Source organism: Kryptolebias marmoratus, linkage group LG19 (assembly GCF_001649575.2).
Source record: "Kryptolebias marmoratus isolate JLee-2015 linkage group LG19, ASM164957v2, whole genome shotgun sequence".
Lineage (NCBI taxonomy): Eukaryota > Metazoa > Chordata > Actinopteri > Cyprinodontiformes > Rivulidae > Kryptolebias > Kryptolebias marmoratus.
Window position 1 is genome coordinate 20,332,445 of NC_051448.1, and position 26,809 is coordinate 20,359,253.

The window sequence follows — 26,809 nt, forward strand, 5'->3', positions numbered from 1 at the left end:
ACATTTTTTTACTTTTAGCTTTTAACCCTTTTCTTTTTTAACATTTTACCCCGCTCCACTGGACACTTTGATGTTATTATATTCATTTTATTTGATGCTCGTCTAAAACAGGTCTCTCCTGGAATCGAGTCCTCATGTCTCAGTGAGACTCCCTGCATAAATAAAAGTGAAATAAAACTTTAGTGGTTTTAGCCAGGGGCCCCACCAATGGGGGCAATGACCACCCCTAAAAAATCGGGTGTCCCCCCCTCCCTCCGGCCAGGCTATTTAGGATCAATAGAACGAAAAAAATATATATATATATGAAAACACACACTTTCATTGAACAATTAGGAGTTAAAACTATAAATAGTCAGCTATGTATAATTAAAAAAAAATATATATATAAATTTAGGACACACTTCAAAACGTTGAGTAGTGATTGTATTGTTCTCAATCAACTGTAAATAAAAACTAAAGTAAACATATATTTATATATATATCACAAGTTGTCTCCTGAACATATAGCTGTGAGGATTTGGATTTTTTGTGTTTTCTGTTTTGTTTCTTTATTATTTCTTGTTGTTATTTTCAGTTTGGTTTTTTCCTGTTTGTATTGTGCCCTGTCATTTCACTCCTCCTCCGTCACTCTTTTGCCCTTCTTGCCACGCCCATCTCCACCTGTCTATCATCATCTCCACTCACCTGTTTCCACTTCCCTCGTTACCCTCAGTACTCAAATACCCGGTCAATTCTCCCACTAATCGCTTGTTCATTGTTTGTTGTTTTTTTGTTTGCTGTTGGCTGCGGTGCGCCGTACCTTGTCTCTTTGTTGTTCTGCCCTACCGTGTTTAGGATTTTTGTTCTTATGAGTTGCTGCCTCGTTAGCTTTTGTTTTGTTTATTTTTCTTATTTAATAAATTAGTTTTTTTTACTATGAGTCTGCGTTCAGGGTTCTTTTCTGTTGTCCCCTATCCTGACAATAGCCATATTTAAAAAAATATATATAAATGACAATAACATAACAAAACTCCTGAAAGTCAGTCATGTCTTTTGGTTTTTGGTGTGCCACCCCTTGGTTAACACAGGCCCCCCACACGGCCCCCACAAAAAGTTTTCTGGAGCCGCCCCTGCTTTTAGTGTTTGTTCTGCTACTTTTACCTTAAACAACTCAGCATTCACACTGCACGGTCACAGAAAATGCAGTTTTTCTAGTTTTGATCCTACAAATGTATTTGATACGTACTTAAGTCCAAACTAAAATAATAGGCGTAAGCAGAATGAAACAAGCAGTTCTGTTTAATTTACTTGGACAGAATATTATGAGTGTTTTGTTTATTACACTTTATAAATAGTTTTATCCTAATTTTAGCGGTAAAGCGAGTTTTTGTGTCTTTTTACAGTTGTTTCTCAGCAGAGGAGGCGGTAAAAGGTTGCAAAACTCTCTGTAGGAGGCGAGCAGCTGACTCGTTTCCTTCGTAGTGTCCTTCCCGGGCCCCCTGAACGCCTCTCGGCGCGCAGCTGCCCACCGACACGGTTTGATGCTCGGACTTGTGGTTCGAGCCTTCGTCCCGTCCGGGTGGAGACCCTTCAGCGGGGACAGCCGGGGGAGGGGGTGGACTCCGTGTCCCCGCCGCCCTGCCCGGTGCTCAGCCCCTGTCCTGCCGGCGTGTGAGTACCCTCCTCCGCGGTCAGAGCAAGCTCTTGTTCGGTTAGCTGTTTCGGTCAGAGATGTTAGCCGGCTGCTAGCTTAAACTCGGCTAGCTTAGTGAGGCAAACAGGAGCTCCGAGCTGCTGTTTCTTCGTCAAATTAGACTAAAACAAAGAGTCAGCACGACGCTGTAAGAGTGCCTCTGAATGTGGGCTTTGCTTCAGGGTTAGTTCCCCTCGAACCTGGGAACCGATGGGCTCAGCTGTGATTTAATACTGACTAGCAGAGTTTACAGAGAACTCAGGTTCATTTTTAATGTCAGTGTGTTTTACTTTAGCTCATTAGTTTGGCACCTGAAAGAGGAAAGTCACATATATTTTGAAATGGGGTTCTGAACTATCAGCATCTTACCTGTTGTGGATGAAGGCTCTTTGGAAGAGCCTCAGGCCTCCAAGACAATCGTCTTATCTGTTGTTTCTAAAAAAGATCCTCGTAAACACAGGCGCCAGGGAAAGGAATGTTGTCGTCCAAAAATATCGATTAAAGGTCTCTAGCTCCTTACAGGAATGCATATCACCTGCTGCTCGTGCCAGAGGTGTACACTGAGATCATCTCGTGTGTTGTGAAGGACTCTCAGCTACTACCACACCAGTTTTCATTCCAATGTCTGTAAAACTCACTGAATTAAAGCCATGTTCGTCTTTGCCAATATGGATTAGCTGTGGTGGCCATCTTGAATTGGGTTGACTCCAGAAGTTAATCAGTTGTAGATCTACATCCAGTGATTACTGTCTGAAAGTTTCATTAAAGTCAGTCCTGTGGCTCTGGAGATATTTTGCTAACAGACAAACATGGTTGACTCCATCAGGTAATGCTGCAGCTTTAAGCCTAGGTTGTGTGCACTGAGTAGCCCTCAGAGTATGTGTTGTAAATGAGTCTCAGCTACTATCACACCGAAGTTTGGCTCATTATCTGTAAAGCAGACCAAATTATAGACATTTTTGTGTCTGCTGATGTTGATTAGCTATGGTGGCCATCTTGAATTGGATTGACTCCAGGAGTTAATCAGCTGTAGATCTATATCCAGGGATTATTCTCTGAAGGTTTCATTAAAAACTGTCCAGCGCGTCATAAGATTTTGCTAACAGACAGACAGAGTTGAACCTGATTGTTATTGTTTTTATAAAAACAGCTTTTGTACGATCAGTTAGCGCTCAGGGTTCAGTTCAGCGTTTGAGGCTGAAGAAAAAAAGTGAGTGAAGTACGCTCGAGTATGTGGGGGCCTTTACGTCGGTGCAGTATTCTCTGAAAAGACGGGGCTGTTTTGTTTCGCTTAATGCGCCTTATAGTGCGGAAAATACAGTAAACACTTATTTCCACAGAACTCTGTTGGTATTAGCAGCAGCTAGCTGTAGCCTCCTGCAGGGAAACAGGAATATTTCTGCTGGGATTTCCTCAGAGGGCTCAGTCGACTGCAGGTCAGGTGTATGAAGCAGCGCCTGCATACAGTAAATCACTTTAAAACGGCTTTAATCTGCTGGGATTAGCGGTTAGCTCCTCAATCGGGTCAGGATTAACCTTTAATTCTCCAAACTGAGGCTGTTGAATGCATTATCTGCGACAGGTAGGATAATAACCGCTTATAACCTTCCCGCGGTTGAGTAAGTCTCCTTTTAAATTGTGCTGACTGTTTTCTGCTCCGTGTCGGACTTCTTGAACTCAAAATGTAACCAAATCACAGACGTACCGCCTCGCTTTGATAAAAGTCGTTCCTCTTTGGCTGCCTGCTTAGTAGGGTTGAGTCGGATAAAGCATTTTTGCTGAATATGAGCATGATACGAATAAAACTCGTCAATATCCGTGCTTGGATTTTGAAAAAAACAAAAACAAAATATCTGCGCTCGCTCTGAAAGAAAATCCTCATTGGGTAACTGACCGTTTTCACGATCTGTGATTGGCCAGTCACAGAGAGCCCGCCCCTCCCTACACACACGTCTCTGCAGTGAAAGCTGTACAACATACGCGGTGCATTTGACAAGATGGAGCTGAAAATGTCTCGTGTCGCGTCGGTCACTGCCTCCACTCCAGTCGGGTTGCTTTTTCTTAGTTTGTTCTTTAAATAGTTTTCTTACTTTTGTGATCAAAAACATTGATTCGAATCTCAATTTTGAGGCTGTTCTGTAAATAGTTTTCAAATAAACAATACATATAGCAACTTCTGATCAATCCATATCAATTTCAGATGTAAAATAAGTACAGCTTTAAACAACACCAACTTCCGGGTTAGGCCCCGCCCACTCCGAGGACAGATACAGATACAGATCATTTAGATGGCTGAACAGATACAGATGCAGATTGTGGTGTACTCGCTCATCCCTGTTGCGACCCCGGGTACGATACTTCATGAGTCTTCCATCTTTCAGCGCTCATGAGTTAAATGCCGTAAAGCGTGTCGCAAACCCACAATACGGAGCTTCTTTGCGAAATAGTTATTTTTTATTCTTATGTATGCAAAGAGACAACACTAATCCGTTCGTCGTAGCCTTAATTATGAAATAATTGCATGAGTAATTGATGAAATTGTGTTGGAGATGATAGAACACAAGTAGCATGATATACACTTTTCTGTTGTCCCCACGAGATCTATCGTCATATCGCCCAGCGCTACTGGGTAATTAAAAACAAAATGACACAGTTAGGTGCTTCAAGATTTTTTGTGTGTCGTGAACACTAAGAAACGCCATCACATGAGAGCAAAGTCAACTCTGCCCTGATAAATTGCAAACAAGTGTTTGTCTTGTGAGAAACTGATTTTTTTTTTCTCTTCCCAGGCTGTTTTGGAGGCAGCCAGCTGAATTTGTCCTGTTGCCGACAGAGACAGAAAGCCAAAGGGGTGGGGAAAAAAACAAAAAATTACTGACTTTGATTTGCACATCATTTGTTGGGAGATAAATCAGTGTTTGAGCTTAAAAGGGTAAAAAAAACAGTGGAGGAACCAGACACAGCAAAGTGCTGCCTGAGGCTACGCTTTCCTTCCAACTCCTCAGCATGCACCTCCAGATGCTGCGTGTTTCAGTCGGAGCCACCAGGGGTCACTGTTGTGCCTGTTATCCCCTTCATCAGCTCCTCTGGGTTTCTTGTAGGGATTCCTGACAGGATTTATTTATTGATGAGTTAAACTAAGAATAAACAGGTAAACAAACCTGAGCTGAAGTTGTTTAGTTACTGGTTGCATGATGATCTTGGATGTCTTTTTCTTTTTCTTTTTTTAAAACGTTTTATATAAACAGTACATTTGTCTGCCGTGTCTGTGAGTGTGTTTGTCTGTTAGCAAAAAATCTCATGACCCACCCAATGGATTTTAATAAAACTTTCAGAAGGTAATCTCTGGCGATACATCTACAACTGATTAACTTTTGGAGTCAACCCAATTCAAGATGGCTGCCACAGCCAACTGACATTAGAAAACACAAATATTGCTGTGACTCGGCCAATTTTATAGATATTGAGGTGAAAATTAGTGTGGTAGTAACTGAGTGTTATTCATGACAAATACTTTGAGCTCTACTTATTATGAGACGTCCTGGAATTACCTGTTGGAGTCAACCCTTTTGGTCTGTTAGCAAAAAATCTCATGACCCACCCAATGGATTTCAATGAAACTCTCAGAAAGTAATCATTGGATGAACATCTACAACTGATTAACTTTTGGAGTCAACGCAATTCAAGATGGCCGCCTCAGCCAGTTGACTTTGGCCAACAGAAAATACCTGTATCTCATGTAATTTTCAGGTTATTAATCTAAAATTCAGTGTGGTAGTAGCTGAGAGTCATCCTCGTTCAACATGTTCAACAAAATGCTCCAGCTTTTTTCCTTATGTTGAAGACACCCCGGGTCTGTCTCTGTCCCCGCAGTTCTCCCCGGTCCCGGCCTCCCAGCTGTTTTGTGAACAACTGGCCCCGAGCAGCTGCCTAGAACAGCTGCGTGCCGTCTCCGCTCGGCCACTTCTGTCTACATCTGGGTGAGGTTTGACTTTATTTCTTTGTTTTCTTCATCGTGCTGTCTGATTTTTTTTGTTAGCCAATCTTTTTGGTTCCAAATCAGTCTTGATGCTATCTTTGTCCTCTTTTCAGTATCCTGGGTTGAAGCATTTATGCTGCTTTTTTGTTTTTAATTTTTCATTTTTTACTCTGGTTTTTTACCAGTATCAATTAACAGAATATCAGAGGTACATTTACTTTGTTTACTATCACCCTGAACCCACAATGATGGTTTTTGTCTTTTTTTATACCACTTAATGAATCCCACATGTAATCTGAGCTGTATTTGTTTGGTCAGAATACTTTTTTTTTGGTCTAACATCTGATAAAATGCACCAGTCTTTCCTGATTGTAAATCTTAGCTTTTAGCTGAAATATTCCCCGAGCAGAAACAGGAAAGGAAAGAGAGGTAATGCACCAACAGGCTAAAAAGCTTGGGAATTTACTGGAAAAAAAATAAATAAAACGAGGTAATTAATGGTAGACTTGTCTCTCAGGAAGCCAGTGGGGTCGCCTCGCGTCCTTGCAGCTTTTAGTCGCCGTTTCTTTTGAGAAGAAGAAGAAGAACTTTGCCTTTTCTCTTTCCACCTGGCGTCTCTGATTTCATTCTTCTCCCTCTGACTGTATTTACATCCGGGGATTATTTTATGACTCGATATCTGTCGCGCGAGACTGTTGGAAGGATCCTTGTCAAAGTTCTAATGTAAACAAACAAGTTGTAATTGTTGGCAACAAAACCTGACTGCTGATTTCACTTATTTAATATGAAATATTCTGTAGACTTTTGGTAGTGAATGATGTGTATTCAGTGACACACATATACAAAAGATTTAAATAAAAAATATTGAAAAATGACGTATTTTGACAACTATTATGGCTTCAAGGATATCTGTCACTTGCTGCAGGAGGCAAAAGGGACAATACTGTTGGATGGATTTCAGTGAAAGTCTCATTAACTTTTGGAGTCAACTCAATTAAGATGGCCGCCCCAGCCAACTGATCTTAGAAAGCACGAAAATGGATAAAACTCAGTCAGTATTAGAGATGTTGAGCTTAAATTTGGTGTGGGAGTAGCTGGCATTTACAAAAAGGGCGATAGCTCAGTCAACTTTACGGATATTGAGCTAAAATGTGACTTGGTGATTGCTGAGACTGTTTCATAACACATCCTTTGATATCTCACAATATTGCACGAGATTGTGGACAAAGTCATTTACAAGTAAGGTTGGGCGATATGTAAAATCTTTTCAACCGATATTTGTCAGTCCAACAATTAACGATGGGCGATATATTCACGCAGGTGACGTCTGGACTTTTTTCTTATCTCAAATGACAGAAAATATCTCTGCATACCGGCCACAAGCACACCTTCGGAGCACGTCTTTAGCACCGCTGGTAACCGCTGGTAACCGCTGGTAACCGCTGGTAACCGCTGGTAACCTGCGCACCCTGCTGATATGGCAAGCCGTGTGGGCCATATATTGCCACTTTTGCCACCGTCTGGCTTAAAATGTTACTCAAAAAACACCGGGTTTTGGCTCAGAACACCGTAAAATGCAGCAGATAACCATTCAAAACACCGGTTTTAACGCCACCTTCTGAACGCCGAAAACTACAACGTTTTATTTTGGTAATTGAACGCCGCTTTTTATGCGTGACACCAGTCGGTACACGTGACAGTGTAAAAAAGCGTCATTCAGTGACCAAAATAAACGCTGTAACTTTCACTGCTTCTGACATTTATTACGCCGTATCAGACAGCGTTTTCTTAAACTTCCCATGGCCTGCTCATGCTTTTCTTATCCACTCAATTTAAACTCCAGTCACCCAATAGAAGGAGTATAATTTTTTGGGGGGGAAAATAGTCATTTATTTATTTTGTATGCGCCAAATCGCTCAGTAGTTTTTTTTTTTATGGAAGCTCACGTTCCATGCTGGAGGAGTTAATTTTTATTGTTTAGGAAAAAACCCAGTGTCTGTTCCCCTTCCCACCACTGTGGTTATTGTTCAAATAAATGTTTTCTGAACATATGCTAGTTTGAGTGGATAAATCGGCGCTACACTTGGTGGCACGAGGGGGAGGGTGGAGTGGGTGTTGCAAAGGCCAAAAAACATAAAATAATGAATCGCTCCCAAAAACAGACCGTCGAATCGCTCAGCCTATCATCCATGGTTGATAAATTCGTCCAATCGCTCAACCTTATTTACAAGGTTTTGGCTATTTCTCTGCATAAGATGATCTCAGTCTAAAGAGCGGGGTGATGCGCATTCCTTCAAGGGCTGCTGGGCCATTACTTACAATCCATTTTTTTTAGTTACTTAATGAATTGTTTTGACTTTCTGCAGTATGACTTTGTTAAAAGGCCAACAGTCTGTGTGAATAAACAGATTTAACTGCTTTGGTTTAGGAATGAGAGGCAGAAAAACAGCTGAAGGTTGGCTATTTCTGATTAGGCCGATATAAGTCAAATAAGTTGGCGTACACTGAAGTTGTTTAGTCTTTAACTGTACATTTCCTCCAACTGGAAGCTGCGTTTGAAGGATTGAGCCGTCAGAAAGCCCTGACATCACGCGTGACCCCCCCGAATCCTGCTGCCGATGTCTCGTTTGTTGGTTTTGTAACTCATCCGGCCTCGCTGCGAGCCGTGTCCTCCGCTTTTCCTCCTCCTCCCTGGGGCGGCTCAGGGGTTAATCGTGTCGGGAGCCGGTTTGCCACCAGGAGCATGACTGCACACTTGGCGTCCATAATTCAAACTTCTGCCCTGCCCTCTTTGATGCAGAGCTGAAGGATGGAGACACCAGCGGATCTCCTGGACCCCCACCCTCCCCAGTGGCACCAGCGTGACTAATCTCTGTCTGTCTTTGTGGAGACTAGAAACTGCTACAAAGCTCGGGATTTGTGTCGCGCCGTGCTGACAGGTCGGCCGGACGGATCCAACGACGACCTTCTGAAAGGGAGCCAGAGAGAGAGGTGTGTCCGACCTGAGGACACAAAGCCTTTCACTATCAGGCCTCGTCAAGGACAGGGATTTAGATTTACAAGAGACGAATAGTTTCGGCTTTCAGGAAGGATGAAATACAACCCGAGACTCAAATTTCAAAGTTTCAGTCCTGGCCTGAGAGAACTCACTGACTTAGTCTTTAAGATTTAGAAAAAAGGCTTTATTAGATAAACCAGTTAAGTAACCAAAGAATCTACAATTATTTTTTTTTTCCCCAAGATCAAGACCAAATAATAGCTAAAAGGTTTGACGTGGTGACCTTAAACAAGAAATAACACATTTTAAAATGTGTGGGAAAAAACTGAAGAAAGGATCTTTAAAATACTAGACCTCAGATATCAGATAAGATCTGTAGGAAGGTAATTATCGCCCGGTGCAACACGACGAGGAGACTTGGAAATACCCTTTGTTTGTTTGTCCGGTTTGTCTTGTGAGCTGGAGAACTTGAAAAATAAGCGACCTACCAACTTCCATTTTGGTTTGAAGATATGTCAACGATAGTTTGAAGATATGCATAAATTAGGTCGCTATTGAAAATTGGGTTGCCATGTCAAAAACCAAGATGGCTACTGCGATAGATGTATGTATACCGGCTACCCCTTTTATTTTAGGAAACTATACTTTAAAGCGAAATAAAAACTATAAAGCATAGTTTCTTCAAATGATTGGGGTGGTCAAAGATTAATCGATGACAGCAACTGGCCACCGTCTGATAAATTTACTCCCTCTACTCACCAGGATACGTCATCAGGTCCCATCACAGCATTTCAGTCAGATTAAGGTAGCAGCACCTTGATCCTTTTCTTTTTGAGCCGTTCTGTTGAAGATCAGCTGCTGTTTGGTCCCAGCTCCAGCTGTCAGACAGATGGTCTCAGATTTGACTCCAGAGTCCTTTGGTTCCAGAGGAGTTCATGGTCGAGTCAATGGGCTTGTGGTTGCAAAACAAGCCCAAAGCATCAGCCTTCTACCACCGTGCTTCACAGTTGTTGGTATGTTTGTGCTGATATGCTGTGTCTGTTTTTTTTCCAGACATGGTGCTGTTCATTATGGGTGCACATCTCTTCTTTGGTGTCATCTGTTCAAAGGACGTTGGTCTATAACTGTAGAAACTGAATTTGTGCTGCCATTGATTTTTTTTTGAGAGAAGAGGGTTTGACCTGGAACTTTTCCAAACAAGCCATACTTGTTTAGTCTTGTTCCAGTTTTCCTGTCTTGAACTTTAACCTTTAACTCACCAACTGGGGCTTGTAGTGTCTGAGATGAAGCTCTTAGTTGTTTTGCAGTTTTTCCAAGCATTGCACAGTCTGACCTTGGGTTGAATTTGCGAAGACATCGTTTCCTGGGAGATTGGCAGCTGTCTTTAATGTTTTCCACTTATGAATAATCTTTCTCTCTGTCGAATGATGGATTTGAAATACTTTGGAAATGACCTTTAACTCACTCCAGATCACTGCTGATGTCTTTCTGCCTCTGCGTTGTGTTAACACACACCTGCAAACTGACAGAACTCCTGCTTTTATAGATGATGATCAGTTAATCAATACATTTGATCAGCAGCTCCTGGCTGCTACTTTTCAGTTTTGGCTTCAGTTTTGATTAATACAAAATGACATGATGGAATCTGTTGTGTGTTTTTGTACACTTGAGGTTATACTTAAATCGTTATAGAACCGGTAAAGACCAGATTACTTTTTTTATTATGTCCTGATACATAAAACCCTAGAACTGAAGGAGCTTGTACTTTCTTCCCATGACTCCAGCATGGAGTAAAAAATTTGTTTGTATGCCCAGCATACTGACATGCTTTTCAAATTTTAAATGAGAATCCGGAACAGCAGAAAAATATTTTATTACTGAGACTTGTTTGATATGTTGGCCGTTATTCTTGAGAAATAAATCATTGAAGTCGAAGACCAGACGCTTGAAGAAAAGCAAGCTGACATATTTGTTTTTTGCATTCAAGGTATGACTTGACTTATCAAACTATGCTGCAATAGACTGTAAATAACAGGACATCTGTGCTGAAACTGATGCAGTATTTGCCATTACTGGCAACATATATAAGTATACCGTTAGCATACAAATGAGCACCTGCATTAGAACATGAATAGGGTTAATTGTTTACTTAGAAACTAAAATGAAGTGGGCTAAGAACGGAGCCTTGTGGTACACCTGTATTAATTAAAAAAAAGGACAATTTCTCACCACAAATGATTACACACTGTTCATGATTTGCAAAACATAATTTAAAACACTTAAAGCTTATCCCAGAAAAAAAATAAATCTAATCTTGTAGTTTCAGACTAAGAATATTGTGGTTTAATGTGTCAAAAGCCAAATTTTTGACCCAATTCAAACTGAGAGAGAAACCACCTAGTTGACTCTGTTTCAGAGGATAAAATAGTTCTGGTCCCATTTCTTAATAATATCTTGACGCATAACTTTTTGTTGATGACTCTAAAGTAAGGAAACCATTTTTTGATTTATTTTTCACTCCAAGAATAAACCAAACCAAAACTAAACATAGTTAAGAAAACATTTTCTTGTGTTGTCAGTAAATTAAATGTATCCTGTGATGTGACACTGCCCTCTAAAATGACTTGTACTAAAATATCTATTTATCTATAGCTGCGGTCCCCAACCTTTTTAGCTCCACAGACCGGTTCATTATTATCAGACAGTATTTTCACGGACCGGCCTTTAAAGGTGTGCCGAATAAATACAACAAAATAAAATCATATGACTGGCATGAAAATGGGGGTATCCTCCCCTTCATGTTCTCAATATGGCGATGTTTAAACATTAAAATAAGAGACACCACAAATATAAAGTGCACAAAGAATACAACTCACCATAACGCTGAATCAGTGGGAGCCCTGAGCCTGTTTCTCAGTAACCAGACGGTCCCATCTAGGGCTTCCAGAGATGTTTGTTTTTTACTCATTTTGCTGCTTGTGGGTTTGTTTTTAGCGGTAACGTATCACATGACCTAGATAAGCGTTTTGACACGCATCAAGAGTGAGTCATAGACGCATGTAGTGGAGAGAATCCGGTCATTTTTCAAAATAAATGTTGTTCAGACTCAGAAAATAAAAAAACGGAAATACTGTAAGTTAATTATTCTTTCTGTTCGGCCTGGGCCCAGGGGTTGGGGACCTCTGATCCATAAAAAGTGTTTTAAGTTTTTTGCCAACTTTCTTGTTATTATGTTATCTTCTTTGTGCTTCGGCTTTGAAACACCTGAAGTGTTGCTTCAATCTGAAGAAGTAAAATGTCAGATGCATCTACCTCTTGAATATTTTACCTCCTTCGAATAAAGCTGCACTAAAGATGTGTCTGGCTTGTAGATGACAACCCCAGATGAATTTTGGCCCCTTCAGGCAGAAGCACGGATCCTCAGGACATCTCCTGGACCATCCATCACTCCAGCTCCGATCCCAACATATTTATGGACCCTGTAATTGAAAGCAGGCCGCCCGATAGACTCTTTTTCTTCAGGTTTCTTGGATTAAAATTAAAGAAATCGGCGAAGCCTCGGAAACCACATGTAAAATATTACGAGCTCTGGACACTGCACTTTAAACTATTTGACTTGGGGGGAAAAAAAGGCCCCCGTCTGGGCAGAAGGGCTCTAAAAAAAGACAACCCTGTTCTTTATGTTTTGGATTAACCAGACGAAGGGGTTTCTCCATATCACCACTGGCACCACAGCTGTCACCATTTGTAGATTAGATATACTGACGGCTCTTGAAAAGGAGCAGGTGTTGCGTATTAGTGCCAGTATTTTACTCTCCCCCCCCCACCCCCCTTCTGAATGGGGGGCACAGAAGAAGGAAAAAAACTGTTGTGGTCAATAGAGTTGTCAGAGCGAATCACTGTAATATATAGCAATCTGAGCTTTGCTACAACGCCGTAGCTTCCCACTTTTCCTGAGGAGAAATAATGAAAGGGAAACGGGGGATGGGGGGAAGAACTAATGCGGTTCAGGTGGACGAACCCCAGAGACAGACCAGAAACATGGGAATGTCTTTGAACGTTGGCCTTTTCCATCCTGCTGTCTCTTCACAGCAAGTTCTGCTGGACTTTATTGAGTTTGAGAGGATATTAAGCACAGATGGAAACTTACATTCGATTCTAATATTCTTGTGTTTTTTAGTTTTTTTTTTCGTGGAAGGTAAATTTTAATTTACCATTCTATTTGTTTTTCAAATGTTCCTGAATTTAGATCGGGCTTTTCATCTGTTACATTAAATCTTTCTTTTTTTTATGCCTACCTGAGCACAAATCCTGACGTCGTTTTTGAAGATGCAAGAGTCTGAAACTTAACAGTCATCAGTCACACGGCAGCCTGTCTTAGCTGATCAATAATTTATACCAATAATCTTTTAGTGGTTTTATTCGTATTCTTTTTGCTTAACACTTCAAATGTTGGTTGCCAAGTTACTTTTTTTTTACAGCCAATACTGAGCTTTATAAATCTGAGCAGCTCATGAATGATTTATGAAGGTGATTTTTTTTTTATTTTTATTTTTGCCCGTCTGTACAACAGTTTATGATGTAGATAATTTAGTAATTTAGCTATGGGGCGTCATCTGCATCGGTATACATTCATACCTGTTCTACAATTTGTTAAAGGCTCAATAATGGTGCTTTTGGACAACCATTTGAAGTAGTTCACCTGATCACATGTCAGTGGGTGATGATTTAATTGCCTGTGTGTGTGTATGTCTGTTAGCAAAATATCCCATGAACCACTGGACATGTTTTAATAAAACTCTCTGAAACTAACTATTAGCTGTACAGCTACAGCTGATTGTTTTGCGTCAGCCTGATTCAACATGGCTTCAACTAAGTAAATTTTGCAGGTATTGAGCTAAAATTTAGCGTGGTAGTAGCTGAGACACATCCACAGCACATGCTCTGAGCGCCAACCAATGTATTTATATAGCACTTTTCCACAAGGCGATTCAAAGTGCTTTACAACACAGAGACAACGATCGGGTACAGAATCAAATACAGCAAACATCATAGAAACATCATAATCAAATATAGATCAATCATGTATAATCTAAATGAAATATAGGATAATCGAAACAAAATCATGAAACTAAACATATCTAAACATGATGTAAAACAGTCAAAATAGTAGCTAAAATAATCTAAATAAAATCATCATAAAGTTAAAGCTGAACTAAACAACAATTAAACTAAGACAGTCAAAATATGAGCTAAGATAAACTAAACTAAATGTACAGGAAGGCTAAGTAATCTAACATAAACTGAAACATGACAATGCTAAGCTAAGGGTACAACATGACTAATAGTACCAAAAGGCCCACTAAACAGCCAACAAAAGAATTACTAAGATAACTAAACTAAAATCACGATGAAGTTAAAGCTGAACTAAACAACAATTAGGAATCTAACAATCTAACAATGTCTAAAATATGAGCTAAGATAAACTAAACTGAACTACATCAAGCGAGATCTTTGTTTAAAACTTTGGCATGCAATTCAGTAGGCGATATACAGTACATTCTTTCAATGAGTGCTACCTTTGTTGTTTGGGCTGTTTGTAGCCTTTATACTGATGTTTATTGGATCTTTTTATAGCTCCAGCTTCAAAAGAGGTAGATTTTTAGCTTAATAGGAACTCTTGGGTGATGTAAGAGGATGTGATTGGCCTACACATAAAAGTACATTGATTGGCCAAGAAAAATTAACGTTTTTTCAACACCTGCACTATTAAAACTTAATTTGCACTGCTAAAGTAGTGTCAGCTTAACTGTCTCCGCTGCCCGCTTTGACGGGCTCTTCTTTGAATGTGTGCAGCACAAAGTAGACTGATCTGGTGTAAGTGTCTTGGCTTCTGCAACTCCTTACTCTTAATGAATGGTGCTCTCTCAAACCTGGCTATAAAAATTAAACCAAAAACCCACAGCCCACAATTCCAGCCACAGAGTCCTCTACTGTTGTTGTTGGTATATATCTTGTATATAAGACAAGGCCGTACTGACAGTTGCACGATCACAAGGTTCCTCAGGCAGTGTGAAAGCAAACACGTCGGTCTTTATAACCATTCTGTAGTGGAACTAACAGTATTCATAACTATTTGGTCTGAAACGCCATATAATTGAAGTTGCGTGTGTAAAATCTTGAAGATGATTCTTATTTTCAGGGTAAGAATTAAGGTCTTATCATTCCCCCTGATAAATGTAACTTTGTTCTTTCTTAAGTTGGCATAACATTGTGGTCAACATTCTTTGGGGTCTACTGATGCTGTACTAAGCACACTGACAAAAAGACGTAGAGTCAAGCGTACCAACACTGAGCTGCTTGCAGATGTGCCTGGTTTTTATTCAGTTTACTGTGCTCAGGGGTAGCTGGTGCCAATTATTTCACAAAATTAATCGGCTGACCGATCAATTGGTCAACCTCCAATGTTTAGTAAATGTGTTCCTTCACTGTATTTGTCTTTAGTTGGGAAGCTCCTCAAAACAAATCCCATCAGACAGGGCCCTAGTTTCTCCCCCCTGCAGAGAGCAGCCTCATTAGGATTTGTTGCACAAACCGGAGAATGTTGACTGGCTGAAAGAGCGAGCCGGCCCACTCTCCCTGGGACACATGTTTCTTACTGAGGCCTGACCCCGGAGCTCCGGGCCTTGTCGAATCATATTTGGCTCAAGTGCCTCCCAGTCATGGGCTCGGTTACCTCTGAACTCGTCTCTCTGAGGCCGGTATGCAAAACAGGGCTTAAGGTTTTAATAAAAGGAGAAGAGCTTGTAGTTAATATCGTGACACGGCTGTAATGTGGCGTATCCTCCACCTTCTGCTGCTGTTCTGAGGCTCCTGTTGTAACAACCCGAGACTCAGGTGATGTATGAAAACACTCAGGAATGTTGAGCTTCACGCAACACAAACCAATAAAATCGGCATTGGTAAGCAGCAGCCAGGTGCTGCTAATTAAATTCTTTGATTAAATGATCACCGGTGTATGCCGTTTGCTGCTCCGGAGCATTCAGGTGTGTGTTAACACAACGTGAAGGAGGAATAACATCAGTGTTAGTGTTAGTATTAGAGGAGCCTGGCGTTTTAGAGAGTTTGTGCAGAAACAAATGGTGCAAACCTCAGTGAACCATGGTGGCGTTTTTAAAGAAGAGCAGGCCAAAATTCCTCCACATTCCTCTGTCAGAGACTGGGGGAGTCTCATAAAAGACAAATAACTTACTACAGCTGATGGTGGTTCTACCAGCTGCTGATATATTTACTGAATTAGATTTCACACGCTGCTTTTGCATTTTGGTGTAGTTTCTGTTCAATAATCATTGACACAATGTTATTTGTCATGCGTTTCGATTATTTGGTGGTTTTTATTGAGCAAACTATTAAGATAGGCGTATTTTTCACTTTGTTTTAATATGTTAAAATTAGAATTGAAAAATGATGTGCTCTCTTTTATTAATCCATCCATTTTCTTTACCCGCCTGTTCCTGGTCAGGGTCACGGGGGAGCTATCTCCAGAGGTCAGTGGGTGAGGGGTGGACAGGTCGCCAGTCCATCACAAGGCCACAGAGAGACAAACAACCATTCACACTCACCACCAAGGACAGTTTAGAGTGGCCAATTAACCTAACACGCATGTTTTTGGACTGTGGGAGGAAACCAGCGTACCTGGAGAAATCCACTCATGAAAGTGGACAACAGAAAGGTCTCAACCCGCAGTTGAACCTGCAACCTTTTTATTGCGAAGCAACAGAGTTAACCAACTGCTTCATCATGCGGCCTGCTTTCTTCTCGCCATGATTTCTTTTCTTTTTAATCCAGCAAGGATTCGCTCATCTGAGTAGGGATGTGGCATTCAGACGGTTACTGGAACTAACTTTACTGTTTTCTTTGACTTACAGATCAGGCTGACAGAAGTGTCAGTGTTTTTTGTATTAAAAAGTTTAGAATGAGTTTTAGTCAGTGTTGTATTATAAGCACTCAGGTGAAACTTTCGTCACCATCCATCCATTTTCTTTACCCACTTCTCCTTTCTGGGTCGTGGGGACCCGGAAGTCACTGTGTGAGAGGTGGGGGACACCCTGGACAGGTCTCCAGTCCATCACAGGGCCACATAGAGACAGACAAGACAGACAACCATTCACACTCTCACCTAGGGACAATTTTAGAATTATCACTTAACCTAGCATGCATGTTTTTAGTCTGTGGGAGGAAGCTGGAGTAAACCAACATGCACATAGGGAGAACATGTAAACTCCACCCAGAAAGGCCCCAGGTCAGGAAGCGAACCTTGTAGCTGGGAGGCGACAGCTCTAATTACTGGGCCACCTTTCTTCACGTAAAATAAAATGAAAGCCAGTGAAACATATTTTAGCTAATGTCTACAAACCTTTGCTTTCTGTCTGTCTTATAGATTTATTTTGGGAAGTTTGCATCATGTCTATAAATTCTTATATTCTATACTTATTTGTTCTCAAGGGGATTTTTTTTGACAGGACTACTTCAATGTCATACAACCATTTAAGATCTTCCTCTACAGAGGATCATCTGCTTCCATTTCCATCTGATTCCTCCTCTGTCACACCAACCCCCTACATATCACAAACCTTCTCTGTGGTCTTCCTCTTTTCCTCCTCCTTGGCAACTCTGTATTCAACATCCTATGTCCAACATATCCACTGTCCCTCCTCTGCACATGTTTCAACCTTGTCTCTCTAACTTTGTCTCCCAACTACTTAACCTGAGCTGACAACTTCTGATTTACTCATTTCTAATCCTGTTACATGTTGGTCACTTCCAATGAACATCTTCATCTCTGCCACTTCCAGATCCTCCTCTCTTTTTGTTAGAGCCGCCATCTCCAAAACATGCATCATAGCAGGTCTCCTTATAAACGTTTCCTTTCACGCTTATAGTTTTTTTTTTGTCCCTGTCGTATGGTTCTTAGGTAGTTTATCTTTTTGTTTTTGCACTACAGGCGCTGTGACTGTTCACAGTCTGTGACTGTTGATCGGCTCTTTTTCAGCAGATGCTTTCTCGACTCATTTGGGACTGCTGAGTGATGTGATTGGTTCAATAATAAACGTGTCTTGATTAGCCGAGCGAATGGAATTTCCAGCTGAGCAAATCAATCTTCCAGCCTATCCCAGGCTGTCGCCGTAGCAACAGTTAGGCATAGTACAAAGTAGATTGAGCTGTTGCGTGAGTCTTGGCTTGTTTAAAGCTGGATTTATACTTGACACATTGATCACCACACGAGGGTGCGTGCGCAAACAATCGCGCTCTCCCCGCCCTTGCGTGAAAGCCCTGCGCAATGTCGCGTCGCATGGTCGTGCACCTCCCAATTTTTGTAACTTGGCGCGGACCGTGCGCGCCCTGCTCCATTCAAAATGAACGATTTCGGTTCTCTAGCGGAGCTGGTTCGCCTTTATCAGCATTTATATGATCCCTCTGTGAGAGACCACAAAGATAATCAAACGGCTCAAAACTCATGGAAGGAGATTACTGCTACAGTTGATACAAAGGAGTGTTTATAGAAATATTAGTCTTATGATGGGCAAATCACAACTAATAATACAGTACAGCCAACTCTCCTTATATTGTAATTTATATACTGTATTTTCTGCACTATAGGGTCACACTGCATTATAAACGCACTGTCAATGAATGGTCCATTTTCGAACTTTTGTCATATATAAGGTCACCGGACTATAAGGCGCATTAAGCGAAACAAAACAGCCCTCTGTCTTTTCGGAGAATACTGCACCAACGTAAGCATCAAGTATAAACGCCTCCAACGCTCGCTCAGGTCCGTGCGCGGAGCCCTGCAAGACGCTACAAAGCGGGATTATAACTGAGCCTTAAGGCTGCAAGAGGTGCGGCTTTGTAGTTTACCAAAGTCGTACTAAAACATTACGACTTCTTACATATATATGGCGCTCCGGATTATAAGGCACACTGTTGTTTTTTGAGAAAATTGAAGGCTTTTAAGTGCGTCCTATAGTCCGGAAAATACGAATATGGTACCGTATTCAAAACTGGCCATTAATAGCTTGTTGTAATGTTGAACACCTGACTTCAGAATTGACTGGAGACGGGTAGGGTTCAGAATGTGAATACTTTTATGTCTTCTCTGTTATTGGTGTTATTCAGTAGAGCAATATGATAACAATCCCAAACAGCTCTTCCATGGAGGTCACCATTGTTGACCTTTTTTCTGTCACTTCTGCTGTTTCTGTGAGTAAAAAGACAGGTGGTAGTAGGCAAAAATTTAGCTTGCAATTTTTTTTTTTTTTTTACATTTCAGGACACATTAACTATCAGCACGAGGGGGAAGAAATGTGCAAATGTTGTTTCTTGTGTTTTTTAGCTTTAAAGTTCTACAGGGCTGAAAAAGTTCATGTCAGTGCTTCCATATTGACCCTACTGGCTACCAGTACTGCATGTAATCAACCAAAAACAATCCACATCAACACATTTGACTGTTTTCATAAAGAAGTGCTTTGGAGTTTCACATTTTGAAGAGCTGGATGCAAACATGTCATCATGATGTGACATCGTTCAGTGGAGTTAAGGTAGCTCAGTCTCTCAGACACTCTGACCCACTCTGCTTTACTGGGGTCATTCTCGCAGTTTGTAGCTTGACGTGATGTCATTGTCATTCATGTTTGGCACTGATTGCTGGGGCTTTTTAATTAAAAAGGGGTGGACAGGAAATGAATTGGCAAGACAATGTCACCTTGAATGCAGGTTAGCTAAAGGCAGAGCTGTTAGACACAGAGGCAAAGGATAAATTCAAACTCGGGGGCCGCGTGTGTTTCTGGCTGTCTAGAGAATTCAGTTGTCTTCGTTGACTGAGCGAACGTACATGCTCATAATTGTTTTATCAGATTGGATTTTGCTGACTTGTTGGTTGCTTCCACTCTGTGTTGTAGCTACATTCAGCACAGAGCAGCGTGTCGGGAGTCATTCCCCTATACAGGATTCCTGATCACAACAGCATACCTGATGCGTTGTGTTCTGTGCAGACTGCAGTCTATCTGAGCACCACCCTTTGGATTTCCAAATGTCCAACCCAGAGTGTCATCAAACAGCAACTCCACTCTACTTGGCTTGCTTTGCGCACGTTTCCATCGGCATTTTTTCGTGGCCCTGCTTCTTTGGTCCCTGCTCGGAGTAGGGCCAGCCGGGCCGGCCACGAAAAAATGCAGATGGAAACGTGCACAAAGCAAGCCGAGTAGAGTGGAGCCGGGACCTTTAGAGCCCGTGTAAAAGGGGCATTAGACTAAGATAATCTTATATTGAGAAGGGATGAGGTTGTGGTTCTTTTGGTCAAACCTTACAATAACGTTATGAGCAATATCCTGCGATATTGTGAAATCTGTGAGTGCTCAGAGTATGTGTTGAAGATGACTCTTTACTACTACCATAAAAAACTTCATCTTAATATCTGTAAATTTGACTGAGTTGGAGCTGTGGCAGACACCTTGAATTGGGTTGACTCCAAAAGTGAATCGATTGCAGATGTGCGTTCAATGATTACTTTCTGAGAGATTCATTTGAATACGTCCAGTGGTTCATGGCATATTTTGCGGTTAATGCCAAAGTTTTAGGCAAAGCAAATGGCCTTTTTCTGTGCCCACTGTGTCGTACATCACACGTGAAAACACTCGAGCCTTTCTTTCCACAAAATGTCACCTCCCACTTGCCTGTCATTATGAAACTTGTGCCTGTTACCTTTTGAAGACACTCGGAGACCAGTTAAACCTGAGAGTGGGCTCTGTGACACTAAAGAGGCAGCTCGGATGGAAAAGTGGCCCTTAATGCTCACACACAGAGAACTGGTTTATTCACATCTTTTTGCTCCTCTGTATCATCGCCAGAACAATGGCACATTTACCAAGTACTTAAAAAAAAAAGAAAAGGAAATGCTTTTGGAAGAAAATTAGAACTTCACTTCCTTCAGAACAGATGTGCGAGCACATTCACATACAAGCATGAGGTTCAAAAGGTGTAAACAATTAGAAACTCAGAGAAACGGAGGAGGAGGGGCTATTCTAAAAATAAAACATCAAACTGAATTATCATCACAAAGCCATGAGTTATTTGCTGCTGTGTTATATGGGACATATAAAATATCAAAGGCTTATGCTTTCCTTGCAGGAATGCATATCACCCACTGCCTTTTATGCCAGAGTTTGAAACTAATGGCTCTTTTCCACTAGTGCCTCTACAGGACAGCTCAACTTGGTTGAACTCTGTTCAACACGGTTCGGGTTGTTTTCCATTACACTTCAGTAACAGCTCTAGTGGGTGGGTTCATCGTAAATATGGGCGGTCCCAGAGTCCAAAAATTGACACCACGCACCTTACCAGCTGGTGGCGCTAATGCTCCATTAAGCTGCTTGCCAGACACCATTAAACACGTAGAAGAAAAGAAGACAGGGAAAATTTGGTGTTGCCAATACAATTCTTTAAAAAAGTACAAAAAACAGTCACTGTGCCGAATTATTAAAAAAGGTCGGGTTGTTGTTAGAGAGTGGTCCTTGTGATGCAACCAGTGACTCCACCCCCTAACCAATCAGTGACCGGCAGTCTTCTGATGTCGCGTTTTCAGGCCAGCATGGTGCACTTGGAACCACAGCGAAGTGGGGCTGGTTCCACGAATCCTTGCGAGGGGAAAAGCCTTGGAACCGTGGAGAACCAGGTCAAACCGCGCTATAAAGACACTGGTGGAAAAGGTCCATAAGTTCATCTTATAACCGTTTTGGTTTAACTCTGAGAGTGTTAGCACTTGGAGTATGTTTCGAGGATGACTCCTCCAGTTCCGGATTCCAGTAAGTTGAGCAGTCTTGGTCATGCTACTGACCGATAGAGAGCGGAAAGGCAAATGGATGAACTGAAGGGAGTAAAACAGACATGCTCTCGTCAGTTTCTCCTGTTTCGCTGGACAAAAAGCTTCAGCTCCTTCATAAATTAGACCTTGTTCACACTGGATGGTGCCCCTGCTATGATTTAAAAAAGAAAAACAACGTATGTTGATGGTTTTTGCAGGGTCTTGTCAAGGTCTCCAGGGTAATAAAAACACATTGGGCTCCCCATTACATGTGATTGATCCTGATAGGTTGAGGAAGGTTTTGGGACTTCCGTAGCGAGGTCGCAGTGGTTTATAATCAAGGCGGCAGCGTATTTCTGGGTGAAGGGTTGTTTATTCCTTTCTTTTTTGTCTTGGCTGTTTTCATATATCCATCTCTTTCTGAGTTCTGATGTAGTTCGACAGATGTTATCGCAGGATATGTTTGCATTTGTTTAAATAGAATTCAGTTGTATTTAATCTCATCAAGGGTGCTGTCGTCACTGGGCTACAACTAGTTGGCGAACAGCGTTTGTGAGGGAGTTTCGAGAATGTCTCGCGGCGTTCACAGCGGTTCTTAACTTCCCCGTGGGAGTTGTAGAGGCAAACAGTGTCATTGCTTGAGTTTGTAACATGTTAATAATGTACACCGCCAAGAATACAAGCTGTGCACATGAAAATAGGCTTTTTTTGGTTTTAAAAGACTCACGGCTCACTGGTCGCTTGGTTGCAAATGCTAAGAGTTCAATGAGGCTATAACTGATAATTTACCTATTTTCTCACAATTTTGAGTCACCAATTTATCCCCCCCTCACATTTGTTTTGCATTTTCTCCCCTACTTCCCCTGCAGAGAGTGAAGGAGTAGACTGCCCAGGGTCCCACAAGGAAAAGGCTACTTAATAGTTCTTTGTTTGAGTTTTTTTTATTAATACTTTTCTTGTTTTGGATTCCTGGTTGACACAACTGTTGTGTGTGACCCCGGCCTGTAGGAGGCTTGGGGCCGAAGAGTAAGGTATGTTTAACAACGGCGATGCTGGGATGTTTGCAACCCATCATCCCCCGCTGCTTGGTCCCCACTGGATACCCGAGTTGGACAGATATAAGGAGAACAAGCTGCTTTTAATCCAGACTCAGTTGTTGTTTGACACAGACATTTATCATAAGTATGTTGCGTGTCTGGCAGGCTTGATTTGATTGCACAATGGAGAAAGGAAGAAAAAAATAGCAAAGGGCAAAAATTAGAGAAACAGCAAAAAAAAAGGTTTAGAACCATTGCCAACAAACTGAAAGCAAAAAGAAAAGAGAGAATGCGTCCATTTTAAAGTCAGATTTATCTTCCTGCAATAGCACAGTGTCAAAGATTAAGCCTGTCCGCAACATTTATTTCATTTTCCCTTTAACTTTATTTTCCCAGTCCCTGCCAATGGAAAAACATCCCCACATCATGATGCTGCCACCACTGTGCTTCACTATGGAGATGGAATTCTGAGCATAGTGGGAGGTGTTCGGTTTGTACCAGGCATGGCGTTGTCCTTAATGACCAGAGAGTCTAGTTTTAGTCTCGTCTCACCTCCGCACCTTCCTCCACATGTTTGGAGACTCTCCAGTATGACTTTTGGAAAACTCCAACTGGTCTGCCTTTATTTATTTATTCTTTTAAGCGATTGCTTCGTCCTACAAACTGGTTGTCAACAGTAAGGTGCGGTTGCTATGACTGAAATAAACTTGCATCTTAGCAGTAAAGCAAACGCAGCAAGTAATGTCACGTCACTGCCAACGGAGAATTTACATAAGCAAACAAAGACTTAACAACCGTCTTTTTGAGCAGCCGGGTAAAGAGAGCTGGTCCTGAAATACATGTAACAAGCGTCAAATAGTCTGCTGCCTCTAAATAATAGGAAGCTGATTTTCTTCACCTAATGCACCTGAAGTTATTAACAGAATCCTCCAAACCCACCCTTTCTGTTTAAATCAGTTTTTCTCTCTCTATGTCAGACATGCAGAGGAAAAATTACGCTTCAAACAGTCAAAGACTTTCTGGACTGTGAGTGTTTAGAAACGCCCAGTCACTGGGGACACGTGTCAATTTCCATGTGTCTACGGCGTTTTATGTAGGGAAAAATGACAAGTTGAAAAGACCCTTCACCTCCAGCTTTGAAGAGAAAATTCTGAGCTCAGACAAAATGGAAATCAATGAGAGTTTGGATGTGAGCACTCAGCACTCTGGGGAGATTTAGGAGAACAGAAATGAGAGAAGACAGAAATGCCAACACTTATATAATCTCTCTAAAAAGTTTGTAGGAGTAGGAAGAGTTTGTTTGCAAAATCAAAATTGGAGAGTTCAGACAGCTCAAAAGGTAGTTTGACATCACGACATAGGTTACAAATTCTGTGAAGTACCTAAAATCATAGGGCTAAAAGCTGCAAAAAGATTTCCAAATGCCAGTTCAGACACGTAAACCTGAATGCTTCCGCCGAGACGTATGTCTGAGCTTTAAACCTCTAAAAAGGGCTGCGTTTTCTTGCTCGTTTTACAAAACCTCTGTTGTCGTACATGTGGAAATTTTCCGTTTCCTTTAAATTTCGTCAACGCTGTACGATGCACCGCTAACGAAAGTCATAGCCCGGTGCTCTTGATTGAGCCGCACATTTTCATGTTTTTCTAAAGCTGCAGTAGAAGATACAAAGTGAAAATCATGACGGAAAGAAAGACAAACAGGCGAATGGTAATCAGGCCGCTGCAGTGCTGATGCATTGGCATCCTTAATTATAACTTTTGGGTTTTGGCAGTCAGCAGTGTTACTGATTTTGCTGTTTTTAGCTGCACTTCCTGGATATTATTTCTCAGTGTTCTTGATGGCGCCCGTTGTTGTGGTTGTTTCTGTGCACATGGTAGTTACTCTCTGTCACGAAACATCAGCAGACTTTCATTTAAGCTTTCATACAAGCATCTTTAGTTGGTCCATTGTTTCTAATCTTCTATCCTTTTAATCCAGATTACTTCCTGACATGCACAGATGTAGGCACACAAGTCTCGGTAAGGATGTCCAAGTCTTACGTCACCCTGTTGGACTGGACCCCTGATTGCCCCCGGCTGCCAAATGCAGACGTGAGCTTTCTCACACAACACGTCCTCAGCTGTCAAGGTCAGCCTGAAAACATTACCCTGCGAAATGTCTGACCACAGATACTCGTGTGTATGTGTTCATATACCTGTGTGTTTTGGTGCGATGAAATGCCGAGCCTTCTTTTTAACACACAAACAAAAGCGCGTACGTTTTATATCATTGTGCCGATTACATCACTTTTGACCCAAATAACAGATCTGTGCCACCAAAGAACATGACAAATACAATCTAAGAAAACAATTTGGAATTGTCATTAGAACCCAGTTAGATATACAAGTTGTCCCTAACCCTAACCCTTGATTTATTTTACTGGAGTCCACTTAAAAAAGTTTTTTTATCTGTCCGTCCTAAGATGGGACACATTAGGTTATGGTGCCATTTGTCTGTTTGTGGACAATTTCTTGTCTGAGCTCTAAATTGATAATCCTTTAACCAAAAAAATGTCAAACTGCACAGCTGGACACCTCATGGATCACGGATGATCCCTATTGATTTCAAAGTCATGAGTTTGAAGGTCGAGGTCACAGGTGACTCCTCTTGTTAAAACCTTGTCCTGTCCTCTAACTATGCAACAGTGTAATGTAGGAATGTCAAACTGCACAGCTGGACACCTCATAGGTCAACGATGATCTTTATTGATTACAAGGTCACAGGGTCAAAGGTTAAGGTCACAGGTGACTCCTTTCTTCAAACCCTCATCTGTTGCATTGAAATGTCATGCTTCGGACTTTGATTACTCTGACATTTTAATTATGGCCCTATTATGTAGCGTTAGCGGTACTCTTATTTATCATCAGCCCGGTTAAGTCTGGACATTAGCCTCAGATAGTGTCTGTCATAAGGAGAGCTCCTGTGCAGGTGCCAAAATACGACTGTTGCACTCTAGATTTGTAGAAACTAAATTGAGAAGGGTTCGAGACAACAGCTGTAACTGCTTTGAGAGAAAACTTGTGGCACAGATCTTTTGGTCATGTTCAAACTTCAAGCTACGACACTGAACCCTTGGGACTCACAAGAGAAAATTGAGACAATTTAGAGACTCCCTCAGAAATGTTGTGTTCCCAAACTAGTCTCCAACAGCTGCAGCCCAGTGATTTACTGTTAGCAAACACAGAAATTGCTATAACTTGTCATTTGTAAACATACTGCGCTCAGATTTGTTGTGGTTGTAGCTGTTCTCTAATTGCTAAGACTTGGCCATGGGAATTTGGGTGATATCCATTCTATTAAGGAATGCTACTTTGGCTTTCCTTTTGACATTGTGCATTGTTTTATAGGGCAGTGTGGTTCATCGATTGGTCTAAAAGTATCCCAGAATGTTTTTTCTGTTAAGTTTCTCATATTTGGCCTAATTCACACCTCATATTCTATATATTAAATCTGCATTTTTTATGTCAGAAACCTGCTAGGAGTTTGTTTCCTGTATATTGTGTAACTAGATTTCAGTTTAAGGGTGCCTTTCGCTTGGATGGTATAAAAGGAGTCAAAGGGTAACTCTAACTTGCTGTGACAGATCCAGACAAAAATGGTGTTAAGGCCTTTTTACACAAGCGTTAAGATGATATATTGGACATACGGGGACTGTATAAAAAAAAAGAGCAGAGTGAAATATACCGTTTCTGTCACTGGTTTGAAACTCAGCAATCACATGGAAAGACTAATTATTGCAAAATGTTCTTCACAAGAGTTATGTGTGGTTGTGACTTTGGTCATGAGTCTAATAGAGGAAATATATGCAGAAATTCTGTACAGCTGACTCCCCTATGAGTTCCTCTCCGAGCATATGTGGGTCTGGTCTCTGTCAGCTGTCAGCGGTCCTCGAGCAGACCCGGCCTGAGCTGTGCCATCCGTTCTCCGACCATAAGGGCGACGTGTTTATAGACCTCCGGAGACTCGGTTCTCCAGTCTGGCCCGCTGCTTCATTAAGCGGCTTTAATTGTGATTTGTGAAGTTAACGTCTTCGGGGTCAGCCGCGTTCTCTTTTTTTGACCAACTGCGGTTGGGGTTAATGTTGCCATTACCCCGGCGCCTGAGGAATTTTCTGAGGCAACGCTTTGAATCTGATTTACAATTTAGGCCGTTCCCGTCTTAACTGTTCACCTTCAGGAGATGCTGTTTGGCGGAAGATAAATGGTTGGGGACTGATTTTAA

At 41.5% G+C, this 26,809-nt stretch overlaps 1 protein-coding gene across 2 annotated transcripts in view; it reads left to right on the plus strand.

Annotated features, from left to right (window-relative positions):
• The first annotated feature begins 1,462 nt into the window (after positions 1-1,462).
• The window catches only part of disp1 (dispatched homolog 1 (Drosophila)), a 102,762-nt gene continuing 77,415 nt past the window's right edge, over positions 1,463-26,809 (plus strand). For both annotated transcript variants that reach the window (XM_025009606.2, XM_017432395.3), the window contains exons 1-2: positions 1,463-1,650; positions 5,546-5,652. The gene's annotated coding sequence lies outside the window, so the exon portion shown is untranslated. The remainder of the gene's footprint in view (positions 1,651-5,545; positions 5,653-26,809) is intronic.